The sequence below is a fragment of the Enhydra lutris genome, unplaced genomic scaffold (genome assembly GCF_002288905.1).
Source record: "Enhydra lutris kenyoni isolate GAN:26980312 unplaced genomic scaffold, ASM228890v2 scaffoldscaffold9, whole genome shotgun sequence".
NCBI classification, from domain to species: domain Eukaryota; kingdom Metazoa; phylum Chordata; class Mammalia; order Carnivora; family Mustelidae; genus Enhydra; species Enhydra lutris.
The window spans coordinates 68,658,239-68,673,708 of record NW_019154093.1 but is presented as its reverse complement, the minus strand read 5'-3'; the positions used below and the strand labels follow the sequence as shown (position 1 = coordinate 68,673,708).

The following is a 15,470-nucleotide window of genomic DNA, read 5'->3' as shown; positions in this document are numbered from 1 at the left end:
TCTGAATATTAATCACTTATCAGATTTTAGGATTTGAAATATATTCTCTCATTCTGTATACATCTTTTGATGAAAAATTTTTAAAAATTTTCGTGAAATCCAATTTGTCTATTTTTTCTTGTTACCTATGCCTTTGGTAATGTAAAATGTGTGTATTACATAAATGCCTTAGATAATGAATCACTGTCAAATCCAATGTTGTGAAGCTTTAGTTCTGTTTTGAGAGGTTTTTTAGTTCTTAAATATAGATTTTTTGATCCATTTGGAATTAATTTTTGTATACAGTCTTAGGTAACAGTGCAAATGAAATCTTTCATGTGTGGTTATCCAATTTTCCTACCACAAGTTGTTGAAAATACTGTCCTTTCCCATTGAATGGTTTTGGCATCATTCTTGTCATCATTTGACCAGGAGTGCCTGGGTGGCACAGCCAGTTAAGCATCTGACTCTGGGTTTTGGCTCAGGTCGTGATCTGGGGGTCCTGGGATCAAGCCCTATATCAGGCTCCATGCTCAGCAAGGAGTCTACTTGGGACTCTCCTTTTTTCACTCTGCACCTCCCACTCATAGTTGCTCTCCCTCTCTCACTCAAATAAGATAAATCTTAAAAAAAAAAAAAAAAGAATCATTTGACCATATATGAGAGGCTATATTCCTGGATTTTATTCTATTCCATGGGTTTATATATCTGTCTTTATGCCAGTACCACAATGTTTTGATTATTATAGGCTTATAATAGGTTTTGAAACCAGAAGTGAGTCCTCTAGTTTTGTTCTTTCTCAAGATTGTTTTGGCTATTCAGGGTCCCTTGAGAGATGAATTTTAGGACAGAATTTTCTTTCTTTTTTTTCAAAGTCAGTGGGATTTTGATAGAGATTGCACTGAAGCTGTAGATTACTTTGGATGTACTGACATTTTGATTCCACTAAGTATTCCAACCCATGAAAACAGAAATGTTTCAATTTATTATGTCTTTAACATCTCTCAGCAATGTTTTATAGGTTTTTACTGTACATTTTTCCACCTCATCGTTTGATTTGTAAGTATTTTATTCTTTTTCATGCTATTATAAATGATTTTTTCCCATAATTTCCTGTTCAGATTGTTCATTAGTGTACAGAAATGCATGTTGCCTTTGCATCCTACTATGCTGAACTCATTTATTCTGACAAGTTTTTTTCTGACATGGTTTTTTGGTGGAATCTTTAACGTTTTCTACATATAAGATTATATTTACAACTCAATAAAATAAATAACAATTAAAAAGTGGACAAAGGCCTAAGTAGACATTTTTCAAAGATATACAAATAGGAAACTGGTACATGAAAGGTGTTCAATATCACTAATCATCAGGAAATGCTCTCTCTCTCTATCAAATAAATGATCTCTCTCTCTCTCTCTGTCAAATAAATAAATAAAATCTTAAAAAAAAAACAAAAACAAAAAACACAGAGAGCTAATATCTCCCACCTGTTAGAATGGTTATCATCAAGAAGATGAGATAATAAATGCTAGAAAGGATGTGAAAAAGAGAACCCTGTACACTGTAGATGGGAATGTAAAGTAATACAACCACTATGGAAAACAGTACAGTTTCCTCAAAAAAGTAAAAACAGAATTACCATATGATCCACCAATCCCAGTAATCTGTGACAACATGGATGGATTTGAAAGGGCATTATGCTAAGTGAAATAAGCCAGAGAGAGTAAGGAAAATACTGCACTGTTTCACTTGTAAGTGGAATTTTAAAAAGAAAGGGGAAAAAGTCAAACCTATAGTCAGAGAGTAGAAAAGTGTTTAATAGGGACTGAAGGGTAGCATAAATACAGAAAAGGTTGATAAAGGGTATAAACTTTCAGCTATAAAATGAATAAGGTTTGATAATCTAATGTATAACATGGAGACTATAAGTGATACCACTACTCTGTAATTGAACTTTGTGGAGAAACCTTAAAGGTAAATATGTCAAATGATAGATGTGTTAATTAACTAGATGGGGGGGTGCAGATTCTTTCCACAATATATGTATATATTAAGTCATGTTGTATACTTTATCTGAAGATTTTATTTCTCAATTGTACCTAATTAAGCTGAAAATCATATCATTTGTGAACAGAGATAATTTCATTTCTTCCTTTTAAATTTGAATGCTGTTTGTTTTCCTAACTCCTCTGGCTACAATTTCCAGCACTAGGTTGAACAGAAATAATTAAAGTGGGAATTTTTTACTTGTTCCTGGTTGTACAGGAAAACTTTTCCCTACTTTTCAGCACGGTGTATGATGTTCACTGTGGGTTATCCATACATAGCTTTCATTATGTTGAGATAGTTTTCCTTCTATTCCTAGTTTACTCAATGTATTTATCATGAAAATGTATTAAATTGTGTGAAATGCTTTTTATGTATCAATTGAAATGACCATGTAGTTTCTGTTCTTCATTCTTTTCATGGTTTATATTACATTGATAAATTTTCGTATGTTGAACCATCCTTGCATTCCAAGAATAGATTCCACTTGGTCATGATGTGTAATCCTTATAATATGCTGCTGAATTCAGTTTGCTAGTATTTGGTTGAAAGGTTTGTTTGCATCAATATTCACAAGGGATATTGGTCTATATTTTTTCTCTTGTAATTTTTTTTTCTGGCTTTGATATCAGGGTAATGTTAGTTTCACAGCATGAGCCAAGAAGTGTTGCCTGCTCTTCAAATTTTAGGATGAGTCTGGGAAGGATTGGTATTATTTTATCCTTAAATGTTTTGTAGGATTCACTAGTAAAGCTGTCAGTCCCAGGGCTTTTCATTGTCAGAGTTTTGATTACTGATTCAATCTCCCTATTAGTTATTGATCTATTCAGAATTTCTATTTCTGTGTGTAATTTATTCTTAGTAGGCTTTGTATTTCTAGGAATTTGTCCATTTCATCTAGTTATTCAATTTGGGTAGAACTGTTCATCATACTCTTATAATCCTTTTTATTTTTGTAGAATCGGTAGTAATGTACCCACTTTAACTTACGATTTTAATAATTTGAGTCTTTTTAAATTAGTCCATCCAGTTATAAATACGTCAAATTTGCTGATGTTTTCAACTAATCAACTTTTGGTTTCACTGATTTTCTCTATTATTTTTCTATTTTCTATTTCATTTATCTGTAATTTTTATTACTTCCTCCTTCTACTAGCTTTGGATTTAATTATTTTCCTTTTTCTAGTTCCTTAAGTTATAAAGTTTACTTGTTGGTGTGAGAGCTTTGTTTTTTAGTGTGATTTCTAACAATAAATTCTCCCCTTAGCACCACTTTTGCTGCATCCCATAGTTCTAGTACATTGTTTTGGTTTTCAGTTGTCTCTAAGGGTTTTCTAACTTCCCATGTGAATTATTTTTTGACCTACTGGTTGTTCAAGAATGTTGTCTAATTTCAATGGTAAAATGAATTTTCCAACTTTCCTTCTGTTATTGATTTCTAATTGAATCCTGCTGCAGTCAAACATACTTTGTATGCCCCTTTCTATAAATTTTCTGAAACTTAATTTGTGATTTGATAATGAAGTCTACCCTGGAAAATATCTCATGTGCACTTGGGAAGAATGTGTACCCTGCTGTTCTTAGGTAGAGTGTTCTATGTTAGATTAGTTGGTTTATTGTGTGAGTCCTCTATTTCCTTATCTTCTGTCTCATTCTATCATCATAAAAGGAGTACTAAAGTTTTGAAGTATTATTATAAAACTATTTCACCTTTCAACTCTGTCAGTTTTACTTCATATTTCATTCATTTCGTATTCTTAAGGCACATAAATGTTTATAGTTTATAATCTATAAATATATTATTTTGCTCTATTAAACTTTTATTAAAATCCTTCTTGTCTCTTGCAATCTTTTCAATTTAAGGTCTCTTTTGTCAGTATCAGTAAAGCCACTCCTGCTCTCTTTTGATTACTATTTGCATGTATTATCATTTCCCATCCTTTTTTTCCATCTTTTCACTTTAAATCTCTTTGTGTCTTTGAATCTAAAGTGTGTTTCTCGTAGACATCATATAGTTGAATCAGGTGTCTTTATACACTCTCCCAATTGTGTTTTGACTAAAAAGTTAAGTTCATTTATACTTAATTACTTAAAGTGGGGATCTCCTATCAATTTGTCTGTTTTCTATATGTCCTATAGCTTTTTTGTTGTTGTTGTTCCTCATTCCTGCCTTACAGTCTTAGGTTGAGTTGATTTTTTGTAGTGACATGTTTACTTTCTCATTTTCTTCTGTGTTTATTCTGTAGCTCTTTTACTTGTGGTTATCATGGGGTTTACATTTAACAATCCTAAATTAACACTTCTTAACTTCAGTATCAGACAAAAACTCTGTCTTTACAGTTGTCTTAACTTCATTGTTCAAGTCCCCTAAAGGACATCTTCATACATTGTGTACTCCAAAACCCAAAACATAAGTAATTATTTTAAATGTCATTAGTCTCAAATTATGTAGAAAACAACATGTGGAGTTACTAGCCATAGTCACAATACTGGCTTATAATTGTTTTAAAAATGTATTAGTCTCCCAAATCATGTAGAAAACTGGTATAGTTATAAACCACTATTACAATATTAACTTTTATAATTGCCCATATATTTCCCTTTATTGAGTGCCACATTTCTCCAAACAACTTTGAATTACTATCTAGTGACCTTTAAGTTCACTATGCAAGACTCCTTTGAGTATTTCTTCCAAAGCAAATCTGATGGTAACAAATTGTCTCAAACTTCATTTGTGATTCTTAATTTTCCCCTCACTTTTGAAGAAAGGTTTTGCTAGATACAGGATTCCTGGTTAGCAGTTTTTTGTTTTTGGTTTTGTTTTGTTTTTTTTTCCATTTAGCACTTTGTACCCAGTGCCATCTGGTTTTCCAAAGTTTTTGATGAAAAAAAAAATCTGCTGATAATCTCAGTATCCCCTGTGACAACTCACTTCTTACAGTTTTCAAGATTCTGTTTTTGTCTTTTGAAAGTCTGATTAGAGTGTGTCCTGATGTGGGTCTCTGCGTTCATCTTACTGGCAATTTGTTTAACTTCCTGAATCTCTATATTTGTAATTTTCATCAGATTTAGGAAGTTTTCAGTCATTATTTTTTCAAATATTCTCTGTCCCTTTCTCTCTCTCTTTGGGACTCCCACAGTGTATACACATCTGTTTGTTGGTGTCCAACAGGTCCCTCAGGCTCTGTTCACTTTTCTTCAATCTTTTTGGCTTCTGTTCTTCAGACTTAATATTTTCATTGTCTTATCTTCATGTTTGTTGATTCTTCTGCCTATTCAAATCTTCCTTGGAACGCCTCTACAGTGATTTTTTTTTTCATTTCACTTACTGTATTTTTCATCTCTAGAATTCTTTTGCTTTTTAGCTTTCTGGACATCATTCTTTAATCTTTTGATCATCTTTCTAAGTTGTTTTAAATACTTTGTCTAGTAAATGCCATCATCTACTTCAGGTAGTTTGTATCTCTTTTGAATGGGTCATACACTTCTGTTTGTGCTTTTTGAAATGACATTTTTACAATATCTTAATTCTAGAAATAAATTCCTCCCTGGGGTTTGCTGGTTTTTTTTGTTGTTTGTGTTTTTTTGAGACAGAGAAAGTGTATGTGCCCATATGTGCCTGTACATGAGCAGGGGAGGGGCAGAGGAAGAGGAAGAATCCTAAGCAAACTCCCCTCCCAGCGTGGAGCCTGACACAGGGCTCAATCTCAAAACCCTGAGATCATGACCTGAGCCAAAAATCAAAAGTCAGATGCTTAACTGACTGAGTCACCCAGGCAACCTATCGCTTGCTTTTGATTGTTTTTCGCTCTCGGTGCTAAGGATCAGTCTGAAGTATGAAACCTAAGGTCTTCTCAGATCTTGTTTGAATCTTTTTCTGGGCATTTGTGGTCAATTTCTCATTTTTCCCATACATGCAGTTGTTTATGAATGCCCTGGTCTTTAATGCCTGGATCCCAAAAAGAAGGGGGGGTAGGAAAAGAAGAGAGAAAAGACAAAAGACAAAAGGAAAGAAAAAGAAAAAGAAAAAAAAAGAAAGAAAGAAACAGGGAATAAAGGGGATGTCAGTCCTTTTATACCCTTGGAAGTCACTTCACAGGATGTGGGTGTGTATGCTTATAATGGAAAGAAGTAGAACCATGGCTTCACACTTCTTTGCACTCCTGTGATCAAAAGCAGGAATCAGCCATCAGCCTGATTCCCAATATTTGGAGGTGGAAGTTCTTTTTGCCTACCTTGATGCCCACTAGCTGTGTCCAAGCTGTCCCAGAAACACATGTACAGTTGCCTGTTATATGGCTGAGGTTGGGAAATGGGTCGCTACTACTATGTTAAGATCTAAATTTGAATAAAATTAACTTCAATTTACTGTCCAAGCTTTTTCCTGTTAAACTGAAAGGCCTTAATAGAGTTCCAAAATAGTTACATCAAAAAAATTCTACCACTCCAATTGTCATCTGGGTGGGGAGATGAATTCCTGGTGCTTCCTACTCTGTCATGTTCCCAGTATCCTTTCACATACAAGGTTTTTTGTTTTTGTTTTTGTTGTTGTTGTCGTTTGTTTGTTTTCTGGGTGACCATACTTTTTTGTTCCTCTTAAACAGGAAGTATGATAGCTAGGTCACATATAATTGTATATTTCACTTTATATCAAACTTCTTGAAACTGTTTTTTTAAGCAGCTGGACCATTTCGTACTTCAATTAGCAATGTTTGAAAGCTGTAGTGCTCCATTCTTGACAAGTGTTGGTACTGTCAAAATTCATTTTAAGCCATTCTAATAGGTGTGTAGTGCTATACATTATTATGGCTGTCTTACATTTTTCTAAGATCTAATGATGTGCATCTTTTCATGTGCTTATTTGCCATCTCTAAGTCTTTGGTAAAGTATCTTCAAATTTTTTGTCCTTTTTTTGGGCAGGGATTTGTTTTCTCTGAGTTTTCAAAGTTCTTTATATATTCCAGATAAAATTCAAATATATACTTTGCAAAAATTTTTCCCAGTCTGTGACTTTCCTTTTCATATTCTTAGTTATGTCTTCTGAAAAATACACGGTTTTTATTTGAAGGCATATTTATCTTTATATTTTTATAGTGTTGCATATAAGAACTTGTTTATGTAAGGCCATGCAGACTTACCCTATTTGTTCCCCCCTCCTCCAGGAATTCTATACTTTTACACCTTATACCTAGCACTAGGGCTCATTTTTGAAGAAATTTTTTGCATGAGAAAATATACTGAGATTTTATTCTCAATTTTTAGCACATGGATGTCCAATTTATTGTAGCATCATATGTTGAAATGACCATCTTTTCTCCACTGAATTGCCTTCTCACCTTTGTCAAAAATTATGGTACATGTGTGGGTCTATTCCTGGATTTTTCTGTTCCAATGATCTATGTGCCCATGTTTGCCAATACCACAACTTGATTATCCAAGCTTTCTAATAAGTCTTAGAATTAGGTAGTCTAAGTCACCCAATTTTTCCCCCCTCTGGCTATTCCAGTTGTTGCTTTTCCAAAGAAATTTAAATCAGCTTGGCAATATCAACACAATATACTGCTAGGATTTTTTCATAGTAATGAATAAATTTGGCAGAGTTGATATTCTTAAAAATCATGAGTCTTTTAACTCATGTACACAGTATCTCTCTCATTTAGATCTTCACCTGTCAATATCAAAATTGGTGAAGGGTTGTCAGGGTCAGTACACATTTTGGTAGACTTCTATTATTTGTTTTGGTACTACTGCAAATGGCATTTTTTAGAAAAAAAATTTGATATCCACTTACTGACTTTTAATCTTGCAACATTGCTTACCTTACTTATTAGTTATAGGAGACTTAATTCTTTGGATTTTCTACATAAACAATCATATCATCTCTGAATGGGGACAATTTTACTTCTTCATTTCCAATTTGTATGGCTTTTCTTTTTTTGTTTTATGCACTGGCTGTTAGTAGATGTTGAAAAGAAGGAATTGGTATCTACTTTCTTACCTTGTTCTCAATCTTGGAATAAAATGTTGTTTTTTAACCATTAGGGTAGTAGTAAGTTTTGTAAACACTATTTGCCAGATTAAGGAAAGCTCTTCTCTATTATTTTTTATTAGGAATGTTTAATTTTATCAAATGCTTTCATTCATTAAGATGAGCATATGCTTTTTCTTCTTTGGTCTATCGATATGGATTATAGTTGATTTTCAAAGGTTGGACCAGCCTGCATTTTCCAAGATAAATTGCATATCATGATTTAAAATACTTCCCACAGTGCTTGATTCAGCTTCTTTAATATTTTGATGAGGATTTTTACATTTACTCTCATGAGAAATAGTGGTAACACAGTTTTCTTATATATTGTTTTAGCATCAGGGCAGTACAGAACTCATAAAATGAATGTGTATGTGTCATATAGAATTGTTGGTTTCATTTAACATTTAGTAAAATTAACCCAGTGACACTATCTATGCCTTATGTTTTCTTTGAAAGAAAGAAAGGAACATTTTTAACTACAAAGTAAATGTATTAAGTGGATGTAGGATCATTCAGGTTACTTACTTCTCAAACAGCTTTAGCAGTTTGTCTCTTTTATGATACTGACCCATTTCATCAAAGTGGGAAATTTGCAGAAAATAAATTTGTTCAAAATATTCCAAATATTTTCTTACAGCTCTGGGGGTGTTTTTTCTTTGCATTTTGGCTAGAACCTTTTCAATGTTATTGGTCTTTTTAGGAACTAGCTTTGTTTACAATATTTTCTATTGTTCTGCTTAAAAATTCACTGATTAATGCTTATTTTTACTTCCTTTACCTGCTTGCTCTGTGTTTACTTTACTCTTCTTTCTCTAGTTCCTTAACGTAGAAAGTTGAGTCATCAATCTGGATTTTTCTTCTTTTCTAATATAAGCAAATTCCCTTTAAACACTCCTTTGGTGTATTCCACAAATATCTGATCGATTTTCACTTTGATTCAGTTCAAATACTATCTAATTTCTCTTAAGAATTCTGTCTTGATCCATGTTATTTAGAAATATTGTTTAATATTCAGAAATTTAAGCATTTTTCAAATCTTTCTTTACTGATACCTAATTTATCAGCTAAGGTCAGGGAAAATTATATGATCTCTTAAGGTTTTGAACTTAATGTGTTATGGTATCATGTGTTCATTATTTTTTAGTTCTTCAAAAGGATAGAAAATCTACCAATTTTTATCCATAAAGACAGGTACATATATAGTTCAAAATCAAAAAGTATATTATGATATTAAAATTTCATGTACAGCAATTGTGAAAAAAATTCTAAAAATGTTCCTTTGGGGAGGACAATATGAAAACAGCTGCAAAACACTGGATTAGAGGTGTTCCACTATTTTATTTTCATTCAAGTTGTGATATATGTCATACAGAGAAATGTAAAAGAAAAAAAAAAAAATTACAGGCCCCAGGTCCCAAGATCCAGATTTAACAGATGTTAACATTTTATCAAAATATTCTTCAAATAACTTTTTAAAAGAAACGTACAATATATACAAAACTGCGCAATTCAAACCTCAATCTTTCCCTTCCACCCTTTTCTTACATAGCAGCATATTAAATGTCTCCATAAGTAATTTTAATATTTTGTGTATCTTTTTTCTAAGCTCTGAGAAATTTCATACAATAAATTAATTTCTTGCTCAGACTTTCTTGAATTCTTAAGATTTTCAAATATCCACGTATCAGTGCTATATTATTATTTGGAAAAATTAAAATTTCTTGTGTAGTTAAATGCCCCTTTTCTCATTGTTGCAGTTTTTGGATATAACCCCTTTCAATCGCAGTGTTGTTTTTGTTTAATCCCCTTGCTTTACACCAAGGTATTGAAGCTTACGCTTGTTGGATACAGAGTCTCCCTTTCCCAGGATTTTTTTTTTTTCCCCAAAATTTGGTAAATTTGAGCTGTTTATTTTAGATTCCCTACTGGCCTTTACAGGAATGCCCTACCGTTAACAACAGTTTGCTTTCAGGAAATGTCAGAGTAGCATATATATATATATAGTAGCTTAAGTTTTTGGAGTACACTATTCCTCCTGAGATCATCAGTTCTCTTATGTGCCTAACATATGTGGGTGGCTCTCATCTCTCCTAACAATCATACTAAGATCAATACTTCTTTGTTTTATATGCATCGATAAGTATAGATATAAAAAAGTATCTTATTAATTTACAGCTGAAGTTTATTAGAAAAAACAAAACAACCTTCTCCATTACTCATAATGGGAAGTGCTCTCTTCTTATAAAGTGGTTAAGATCAAATTGCTCCAAGCACTCAGTACAGTGCCTTTTGAATTTCAGGTTCTTAATATGTCCCCTTACTTCTTTTAAAAGCCTTGATTATCTCTTGATACTGATTTTTTTTTTTGATACTGATTTTAAAGGAGTCTCATTTGCATAGCAAATACTTTCCAAATCATCTAAAGCAGTAAACTGAACTACCGCCTTTTGTTTGATTCACCTGATCAGGTTTATGCTGATTCTATTCATGCTACTAACAGTAGGAGGCAGAGCCATGCTACTAAATTGGGATGAAGAGCACTTAAAGGAGTCTGAGTGACTCCTTTAATTTTATACCATATTTGTCTCATTTGCCTCATACCATTCCCAGCCTTTGTAGAAGGCATAAGTGGAAAACCACCACGTAGAAATATATTATACACTGTAGTAAAACATTTGTTTTGGGTTGTGTAGTACCTACTTTCTCTCTTGATTTCATAGCTCTATGCTTTTCCTTTGGAGAAGGCCTTTAAACTCTCACTTCATGCAGTTTATATGAAACTTCAGTCCTTAAGGATGACATCTATGACCCACAGTTAGTCTGTAGAGTGCCAAATCCGTCCAACAAAAGGAAAATGTATTTATTTCAAGCTTTTTTCATTTAAAGTAACTAAAAAATTCTATGACACACTAACTGTTCAGGCTTTTGCTACAGGTTTAAATTATTAGTACTTCTCCATGATGAATTTAAAAAAACAAACAAACAAAAAAACAACTAACTGAAAATGAACTATCATCACAATTATCAGGATAATAGTTATTAGCAGCTCCAGGCATAGTCCTACCTAGTTAAAAAAAAAAAAAAAAAAAAAAAAGAAATCTGTACAAGAACTGGAAATCCTTCTGATTGGACCTATTTGAGTGATATCCTCAATTTATGAAACAGAGTGGAATGGCATTATCCACAAACAGGTTAATTCCTAGACACCAACACTCTTACACTTGTCAAACTCTCATGGTCTAATTGTGGCAAGGAAGTGTGGGGGCCAAGGACAGGTAGTCCCAAATGTGCCACTCTGACATACTAATTAAGAATGCTCTTCCCCTTCCCACCTTGTCTCCAGAAAGCAGGAAATAAATCTCCCATGTGAAAGGTACTCTCCCTGAGATATCCTTATCAAGAGATCGGGAATTCAGAGGTAAAAAAGTTGTATAAATAATTCTTACTACTTTTAGTAATTTACAATTACAGCCCAAATTCTAAGTTTTCTTTATCTTGTCAATTCCTTGTTGATAAATGTCTCTTCCTGTTCGAAGTAGGAAGTTAGGTTCTAACAAAGTAGCTGGGAAAGTCAGAGGCCTATCCTGGCAGTATTCCACAAGAAACCTGATGAAACCAGACAGGTCCAAGATGATGGATACCATGACAGTAAACCCCTAACCAAATTAGGAAGAAAAAGTACAAAACCCTGCTTCCTGCCCCAAGTAATAAATATTCTACCCTCTAGTTAACAACTGTCAATAAAGACAGAAACCCAACCTTCAGAGCACATAGCGCTCACACACGCTCGCTCTCGCTCTCTCTCTCGAGCTCACTTGCTCTCCTATCTCTAGAGTGCACTTTTCACTTTAATAAACTTCCCCAGTTATGTCACTTATCCACTGTGTTGAGTGTGTCCTTGAATCTTTTCTCAAGATAGAGAACTTTTGGTGACTCCTTCAGGATGGGCTAGGTTGAGGACCCAGGGTCCAGGGTCTCTGAAGTTCACCTGGCAACATCTGCCTAAAATGCATAAAAGCATAGGACTTGGACATTTGAGACTCAATGCTATTATTAGGCCTCCATGTACATTTAATTATAATTTGTTTTTCCTACTGCTAATCTGTTTCATGTCAATTTAATTCTTAGACCAATTAGAAGAATCTTGAAGGAAATTTTTTCTTCCCCAATAGTTAGCTAGTTGGCAGGATAAACTTTAACTGGCTAAATATTATTCCCCGAGATTGCTGTAGCTGAGAAATTCTGGGATATCTCACAAACAGCTAGCAAAGGTAAGATTTCTTACCATGTCAGCCTCCTGGAATCTGTCTGCAAGATCTGGTGAAGCAAGAGTGGTGATGGCCGTTTTTCTTTCTAAATCTGGATTAGCAGGAGAAAATATTTTTGGAAATAGTTCCATGGGCTCAGCATCGCTGATAAATTTGGTAGAGTACTCTCTTTCCTCCCAGAGATGGTCACTAATTTTATCTTTTGTGTTGTTATAAAAGGGAATTATTATAGGGAAATACCAGCACAGGTCCTTATAAGCCTGCTATTCAAACTAACATTATAGACTGTTGAGTTCACAGTTCTCAACAGACTGGCATATGTTTCGACAAACTTTGCTGTGGGTCTCACCCATAAGATCTGAATAAGGGTTTTCCTTTTGTCTTGAGAACTTGCTTTATTCTCTCTGGTCTCCACCATGCAGACAAAGCACTTACTGGGGTATACCTTGGTAGCCAAGTTAAGAGTGGGGTTCTAAGACAAAGTTGCTAGTGGCACTTTCTTCTAGCCATGACAGCCCTCAGAACAGTTAAGTCATAACAGGTTCTAGTACATAAGGGACTTTTGTGCTCTTAACCTTTGTGCTTTGTTAGTGCTGAAGTGTCCCATTTCAGTAGCACCTGCCTGGTGTCACAGATTAGTAGGTCTATGACTGGAGGCATTTCAGGTTTTTGTAGGCGACCAATGACACTGTTTTCACTGAAGCATCCTTACTGCCTGTGTAACAAAAGCATTTGCTTTCTTACACTACTTCTGGAAATAAACTTTTAGATCATGGGGACTGCATCATCTATGCCCTCCCCAGGGATGCCACTTGCATCCATGGCCTAAGCCTAGAACATGTCTCTGGGTCTTTCCATAAAAAGGCTTATTTGTTTGAGTTGCTTTAAAATTAGTAAGATCCTGGACACCTGGCTCAGTTGGTTAAGCATCTGCTTTCAGCTCAGGTCACGATCCCAGGGTTCTGGGATCGAGCCCTGTATTGGGCTCCCTGCTCAGTGGGAAACCCGCCTCTCCCTCTATCCTTACCTTCCCTCCTTGTGCTCTCTCTCTCAAATAAATACAATATTTAAAAAAAAAAAAAATAGTAAGATTCTACTCATCAATGGTCAGACAATAAATCTTTTAAACTGGCTACGATTCAAAGGAAAAAAAAATCCTTATACAGAGCTCTCAATTATCCTATTAGTATACTTACTAGGGTTAGGGACTTAGGGACTCCCTTAATAAAGTCAAAGAACAGAAGTTAGACTAAGACAAAAACTGATGTCCACATCCAAGGTAAATTCTTCTTAAAAACCAGCTCCGTCCGTCCACCTGTTTTAACTTACCCTTCCTTATAAGATTTACCGAGAGCACTCTAGCCTATCTGCTAGAGTCAAAGTATGTAGGTTACTCACATAAATGCTAAAACTCATGAAGTGAATATAACAGAACCACTGAAGACATGTGATGAGGCTCACTTTGCTATTTCTTAAAACTCCTACTTTCTAAAGCTCTGCAATCAGGCTCTGCCAGCTTTAGGCATTCTTATGTCATGTCCTTTGCAGATGTACCCTGGATCCACTCCTCCCACCCCAAACCCAGGAGGGAAAAAATTTCATGTCCCCTGGATAGCAGCAAGTCTTATAAAGCCCAATTTTACCTCCACTTTTAGAAGATCCCACCAAATTTAAAGAGAAATTGGAAAGACTAGTAGCCATTCACATCCTCCCCACTACCAAAGAAAACAGATGACCATAATTTTTCCTGGCCCTCCTACAATTCAATAGCAGAAGGCTGATATTCAGGGTCTAAAGAAGCCAAGATTGAATTGTGAAGAAAGAAGGCTTTTGTTAAAATGATTTATACAGATTTTTTTTTAATAAAGATATAAATCTTCTGATTCCTACTTTATTTGGAAATCTCCCTCATCTAAAGAGGCAAGTTCAGTTAAAAAGGCTAATCAGTCTCTTGATATTCAGGCTGTAATTCAGTTCTTTCTGGGAATTAGCAACAACTTTGCCTGCTAATCTCTACAAAACCAGAAATACAACTCTAGAAGCAACCCCCCCCACCCTGCCTGCCATCTCTACCAATCCCAAAACCTCAACGATTCCTCTCAAAATGCTTATAGGTATTATAAAAAACTAGGATACTGAAACAGAATTGTCCTGTACTTAAGAAAAGGAAAGAAAATTCTAAGTAGCAATTACCCTATAATTCTTGGGGGGTGGGGGGAGCTTACATTCTTTCTGTCTCTCAAAGTTGTAAATCTTTTATCTCTGAAGTGTGAACACAGCCCGCAATTTCTAAGTAAAGGAAAAAAGAAGAAAGTAGGTCTTTCTAAAAAATAAAACGGCAAAAGGGTTCTCTTGCCCCTTTTCTCCTCAAATATTAATAAAAGTAAGGTTTCTGCATCTGTCAGTATGTATCTATTGTGGCTATACAGCATTTTCTACCACCAGTTAGAATTGCTAAAATTAATTTGTAAAAGAGCTCTATTTGATTGGCTTAAAGAAAATTAAGCACTTACATAAGTTTTGTATTCATAAAAATTCTCAAAATAAAAAAAATCCAAATGAATTTCAAATTCACGTGAACTGGGAAAATATTCAGTATTAAAGCTAACCTAAGGTTAAGAAATTAGGAATATGTCTCACATAAATTTAATTCTTAGAACAGCTAGAAGAACCTTGAATAATCGAGGCAATTTTTCCTCTCTCATTAGAAACAGAAGTGCTGGTCATCACAGAGGGTAGATGATTGAAGTCTTGTCTAAGACATCAAAATCTTTGTATCACCCGTAATTGGTGTGAATTGAGAACCACCACAACCACTAAACGTAGTATTTATTGAAAACTTGACTATAAACACACACACACACACATACATACATATACATACATACACACACACACCAGACTTGTTTTATAAGTATTTTATATTCATCAAATCAACTTTACAACAACACTATGACAAGTATTGATTATCTCCATGGAAACTGACAGAACTTACCCAAGGCCATAAAGCAATTAAACCTTAGAAACAAGATGTGATGTCAGAATCTACACCTATAAAACCACTGTAATATACTAGTTTTATACTAGTATATATAACTAGTATACTAGTAATATATACTATATATACTATACTGGTATATATA

At 34.2% G+C, this 15,470-nt stretch overlaps 1 protein-coding gene across 1 annotated transcript in view; it reads right to left on the bottom strand.

Moving 5' to 3' along the window:
* Positions 1–15,470, bottom strand: part of LOC111142811 (pancreatic alpha-amylase) — a 41,285-nt gene that overhangs the window by 23,682 nt on the left and 2,133 nt on the right. The gene's annotated exons all lie outside the window — the stretch shown is intronic.